Source organism: Oenanthe melanoleuca, chromosome 4, assembly GCF_029582105.1.
Source record: "Oenanthe melanoleuca isolate GR-GAL-2019-014 chromosome 4, OMel1.0, whole genome shotgun sequence".
Classification (NCBI taxonomy): Eukaryota; Metazoa; Chordata; class Aves; order Passeriformes; family Muscicapidae; genus Oenanthe; species Oenanthe melanoleuca.
Window position 1 is genome coordinate 11,082,476 of NC_079337.1, and position 6,736 is coordinate 11,089,211.

Consider the following 6,736-nt stretch of genomic DNA (forward strand, 5'->3'; position numbering starts at 1 on the left):
TATCCAAGTTGTGTAAAGGTAAAGCTCAGACCTCTGAATGTGTGAGAATTACATATCATCTGTGAGAGGATGGTGGGATTGTCAGTATTTTCTCAGCCATTTTTTGGCTGTCTTAGCAAAACAAGCTGAAAACTCTGTGAAGTGGTTACTTACATATAGAATGAGGAACTATAAAGCAAGTGATGAACCCACGAACTTGTCAATTACAAGTGGAGTTTGCTTTGTTAGCTGCTGGTAAAAATGCCAATCTGACTTGAAATAGAGACTGCTTTGTCTTGCCCTGCTTTAAATAAGTGTTTCTGATTTTTGGTGTTATTTTCTCTACCTACCTTCCACCTCCTCCTTTCTTTGCTCTTGAAATGCAAATGTAATACAGAATATATCAGCAGAGGCCTTGGCAATTGCTTTTGCCTGAGATTGCATACTGCCCTTGGACTGCCAAGGTTATGGAGGAATTGATTATTATCCAGAAGGTCTCCACAGATAAGTGTGTTTTCCTTCTCCACCAGAAGGGCATGGTAACAATAAAAAAGAACATGTTCTTATGACAACAAAGCAAGTGGGAAGCTGCCAAACAGCTTATTTTTCACAATCAAGGATCTTGCACTTGTGTTACTCCTCCTCTTTACTTATCTTTCACTGGTCTTGCAGGAACCAGGCTTCTGAACTATTAGAGATCCTCTTTTTACCACATACCTTTGCAGGATCAAATGCAGCATGGTCTCATGCTCATTTGTGACACATGATAGGCTAAAATGGAAGCAAGTGGAGTGTTTGGGTGGATCAGGCAATTAATGCCCAAAACAAAGCCAATCAAGGGAAAAAAAAAAAACCAACAACAAAAAAACAAACCCCAAGTCCTGTCAATGTCAGTAATGTTTTTGCTTGTTTTTTTGGTTTTTTGGTTTGTTTTTTTTTTTTTAATTTATTATCTGATAGCTGTGCAAACAACATAGACAAAACGTATCATCTTGGACAAGCTGTGAGCTCTGTCTTCCTCCAAAGCCCAAATTTCCTCTATTGTTTACCATTTAATATATTTGCCCTTAACCAAGGAGCCTCATTCTTTAGTTGACTGAATGGCCTGATTTCCAAATTAAATATGATACAGCTAATAAGTACAGGGAAGACCTACATTCTAGGCAGCCTTGCTTTGTAATTTGGTGCTGCAGCTGGTACCTATGTATGAGGCATGTGAGGGATGTGTTGCTGTGGCACTAATGCTTGAGGAAACTGAAACAAACCACAGTGGTCCAGCGTGCATTCATCCTGAACTTGAGCTGCCTGAGTTTGAAAATAAATGTAGTTTGGAATAAATGAATAAAATAACTCACTGTGTGGGTGGGGCAGAGAATGAAAATAGCTGCTGCTTCTAATTCTTGAAGATATCACTGTTTTAACAGCTGTGTGGATGGAAAACTAAATATATTTTTAAAAGTCCTCCTTTAGGTCTATAATGGAACTCAGTGTGCTGATTTTTATAATAATCTTTCCCTGTAATGTACTTGCAATACTGATTGATGTTGCTCAAGTCTTTTATTCCCTCGGCTCAGAATGTCTTTTTCTAGTGCTGCCTTACATTTGGGAACTTTTAAATGCTCATCTCTGGCTTTTCCCAGCTGGCTGGATGTTCAAGGTGCACCTTGTGCTGAGCATTAGAAAAGATGTGCAACGGGGGCCATCTGCTGGCGTCCAGTCACTGGTAGCAAACTGGTACCAGTGTAGAGCACATCCTGCTCTCCCATTTCCAGGAAACCATGAAAACGTAGGAATAACGTTGCATACCCAAACACTGCATTTTCGAACATTGGTCGTGGTTTACTACCCACAAAACTTGTGCTCGCTTGAAGTTTCAGCAGCCTTTGCTGTGTTGGGTTTCTCCAGGCCATCTCTTCCCTATCACAAACCAGGCTCAGAACTACTTCTGTTCTTTAGTTCATTCAAAATCAGGTAGGGGTCTAATCCCTGAGCTTTTTTTCCTTTTTTTCTTTTTTTTTTTTTTTTTGTATTTTAACACTCGGTAGATGTGACAAACCTGGGATGAGCCTGGAGGCAGTACATTTGCATTTGCTGGGATGAGTTTCTTCAGTACCTTTGATCTGGGGCTGAGGATGCTTTCAGAATAAGTTTTCAGGATAATGAAGATGTTTGGAACTTGTTTTCTACCAGCATGTGTTTCCTTGAGCTGTAGTGAGAGCTACAAACTGTTAGTGCCAAATTTAACAACACAGCATTTCACTCAAACTCTTCCACGTGCAGCTTGCCCTGAACAAAGCCAAGAAAAGCAGCCTGGGCAGCTCCCCTCTCTAGGAACATATTTTGGTTACACGTGCAGTCTGAGGCCTGATTTCAAGCAGACCAATTGAGATTGTTCACATGTGTCACAGGTGAGACCTCTGGGGTTTCTGGCCTCTTTGTGGGATTTGCTTTTGGAAATGTTTCTGCTGAGGTGTTCAAACTCTTTTGAGTAGGTTTCCCAGCTGTGGCACAAATTGGGGAGATGACCTGTGAGGAGTTCACAGGTGTTCCAACATTTGGTGTTGGAAAAGGAGGCTTGGAAGTTAGTGAACATCCAGCATACAGGGGCCTTCCTGGCTCTTTGGTTTTTTACTGTTTTGTTGCACAGACAGGCAGGACTCTAGCTTTGTAGCCATTTCTCCTCTCCCCTCCTCCTCTATTTATTATTCTGTTTAAGGATGGCTCCTCAATTAGTGCACCAGACTCCTCTGTGAGCAGAGTTCATTGTGATCAATTGTCATCAAGGCTCATGTTTAGTACATCCAATCAATGCTATTCTATATAATGGCTGTGGTATTGACTGATTTGTAATTTTACAGTATGTTGAGCCCTGCTGAACTCTTTTAATATGGTAATTGCTTTACTAATCAGTAGTCATGATTTGTGTGCAGTTGTGGATTATTGACATCAGTTGATATCCCCTGGTACTTCTATTTGACAGTATGAAAGATGCATGTGGTAAAACACATGTAGTATCTAAACTGTGGCTATTAATCAGAGTAATATTGGGAAAAGTACTATATCCTTGCAAATCAAACTTTTAAGAAGTAAGTTATTAAATAATTTGGAAAGATGTATTTCTTTTTATAAGGGATAGTTGTTAATAACTATCTTTTAAGTTTATACAGAGATCAGAGAGCACTTTTTGTAAGAAGCATTCATTAGTTCACACATTAAATACTGGGTTTATCAATTATATAATAGATTTTTTTCCTAAAATGCTCATCATATATGGCTATGGGCAGCCTCCTTTTCTCATATAATTTATTACTTTTAATAAGATGTATGTACATGCTTTCAATGAAATAATAATTGAAGATTGGTTATTTGAAGTGTAACAATCTGTCCGGTGTTTTATTAATATAATTTTGTGAAATACACCTACAATGGATCAGAAGGAGAGAGATCAATAAAAAAATTACATTCTTGTTAGATTTGAGGCTGATTTTTAACCAGATGTTGTCTTAAGACATTTGGGCTTTTAAGTTATTCTTTGCCTGTTGCAGCGCCTGTGTGACACAGGGAGCCAGTGGGTGCATTGAGCTCAAGGATTACACTGCAGGGCAGCACCTGCCATGAGGACTACAACTTTATTAATGGTCTTCAGGGAAGTGCAGGCTTTAATATCACTCAAGGGAAAAAAAACCAAAAACAACATAACAAAAAAATCAAACCAAGATGTAAACTTAAAATAATTTACTGGCTATCAGCATGTTTTGTCCTTCCTTAAAATCATGGCATGAATGGAAAAAGTTTAAGTGGTTAATTTAGTTGCCCCTGAAGTTTCTAGTCATTAAAGAGATCCTGAAGTTCTGGAATAATACTTGCATGTTTTTTCCTTCACTGTTTCCTTTCTCCCAGTGCAGCAGAAATCCAGGCTGCCAGGCCATGGTTGACAGCTGAAGGAGGTACCATCCTTGTGGCCTGCTCCTTGTATTGGTGTCACAAATTCAAGCATGTCTGCTGGGTCAGTTGTTTGTAATTGCAGCTGGATTGATGAATTCCTAGAAACCTACATTTTTAACTATGGAAATTAAATTGTTTGAGGTGGGGCACACCCATGAAGTGCACAGTGCTTATAAGCCCTTGCTGTTGCTGTAGATAACACACAAGGCTGCAGATCTGTCAGTGCACACTGCCAGGCTCAAAGGCTGTGTGCAAGCCAAACTACTTCCATTTATTTTCAGTGCAGTAAGAATTGAAAGTCCATGACAGCAGACAGTAAAATTCCACTTAGGATACAAAGTGAAACTGAAAACATCTGACTCCTCATATAAAAGGTATCAATTTTTACAGTGAGTTATAGCAAATACAGTGGTAGAGAGAAAGCATGACCTGCCTGCAGCCAGAAGACAGACGAGAGAGTGCAGAATTCCCCCGAGTGGTTTGCTGGCTACCTGCCATTCCTCAACAGCACAAGATAAAAGGGAGCACTGGGATAACCACCCTGACCATATTTACTTGCAATAAAACACTGATATTTACATGAGATGAAACTTTTAGATATTCTGAAGCTGCCTGGCTCCAGTGACAGGAGACAAATAAAATGCTACTTTTTATTAGATCTGACCTACCAGAAAGCAATAACACATGCAATAACTTAGCAAAGGGAGACTGGGACTGCCTCATGAGGTACTGGCTCTATTCCCAGGATGGTTTAACAAGGTTTCCCCCACCCTGGAAACCAAGCTTACAACCATGTTCCATACCACCAAAACTTGAGAGGTGCTAATAATTAGGGGGGATAAAATAAGTGTGGCCAAACAAACAAAAAAAAACAAAAAAACCCCCCAAAAATTTAGAAAAGCATTGTGGTAAGACTGACCCTTTTCCTCTTTTTTTTATTCAATCCAACCCCCACTAAAAGCATGTATTACACCACAGAGTCATGTTTATTTGGACAATAAACCTATTCTTGCTACAGGCATAAAAATACACTATTGCAGGTACTAATAGGACAAAAATTAAGAATCTCTGAAACTCCTCACAAAGTTCAAGAAAAAAAAACAACAAAAGTTTTTCCATCCATTTGGAGCACCTGATTTAGGTAAACTTGTAGCATATCACTTCAACCACAGTTTTTTTGGCATGCACTCCATTAGAAACATGGCTAACCATAACCTTTCTACATAAAATAGGCCTTGAAAAAATTAAAGCGTGGAAAATTGTTAGAACTGGCATTCTTTCTGTATCTTCAATGGAATCATGCTATCTTACCCATACTGAAGTCTTGTACTTGAACAAAAACATCCTCCTCTTTTAGGAAAACACGCTTACTGGTAAAAGTGCAGCAGAGAAATTTTATGCACTCACAGATTACAGTGCAAACAAATAAAATGTAATGATCTAATCAATTTGAAACTGAGTTGTCAGTAGAGAGGTGATCAGCAGTTTATAACAGCTTTATCTTTAAAAGGCAAAGGCCACTTGGTAAAGAGCTTCAGCACAGTCATGACAGGACTTTGGTAGCAGCTCTGTCACCAGGAGGCTGTTGGATGAGCAGGCATGTTTCCTTCCTGCTGTCCCAGGCAGAGAAGGTGGTTTTACAAGCAACTCCATAACAGAATTGATTTTTTTCCTTCCCATTTAACATTAATGGCTTTGTGAATTATTCATGCAAGCATGGAGGGGAAGCCCGGATGCAATAAATGTGTTTATGTGTGAGTTTTGCCTCTGTCCTGGTGCTGTTCAGCTCACACAGGATGGCTGCCTGTGCCTAAAACTGCCATGATACATTTTCAGTGTTTTATCCACAGTTGTCTAGTCAGAGCAGGGGCCAACCCAGCCACCTTCCCCTGCTCTTAAAACAGAAGTGTTGGTAGAGACTGCTCCCTTCCTACTCTTTGTTTATGGAACCTGAGGACAGGGCCAGCAGGGCCAATAGCCAGGCTATTGCAGCAAAAAAAAGCAATGCCTTAATTCCATGTGCTGAATATTACAAGGAGAGGTCTCCAGAATCTTCTTTGGTTTTTCCAGGTACACTGATGGATTTCTGCCTTCTGAGACTCAGGAATATTCCCATGCCATCAAATTTGACACACGGTGTGCCATTTCACTGAAGCAGAGGTTAACAAGCACGGGGACTAAGTCAAAAGGTTTTCAGTTCTCAAGGTTTGTTTTCTAAACAAACCCACAAAGCAACACTTTGCCTTGCACAGGATTAGCTGCATTGCAATCTCTGCTTCAGATGGCAATATTAGATATTGCTGATTAGGTGAAGGTACTGAAATGTCAGGGAGATACAAAGCTGTGTGACCCATTACTGTGAACACTGTGCTGTTTTCCTCAGGATCTAGACAGCATCCACTGTTGCTGCTTGGCCTACATCTATCCCTTGGATGAAGATTTTAGTTCCTTAATGCCAGATGCAAACAAACCAACCAGGCATTTGGCCTCTGCCATTTGCACCCCAGAGGAAAATTTACAAACAAGTACTAAAAAAACCTGTATCACTTTCTGCTTGGGAAGCAACAGACAAAATACAAAATTAAAATATCTTATCTGTGAGTGTTTTACATCAGCCAGTTTGGGAAGCAATGTTATTTTGATTTCTTTCTGTTCTGGGCTTTGGGCACTTTTAATTGACTTGGATCCACACATCTTTGTAATATTTAAAAACCACTTGTAGTGAAGATAATAAAAACTCTTTATTACCATGTGTATGGCACTGACAGGTTATGGCCTTGATCCTAACTGGGCCTTTTGGGCATGATCAGAA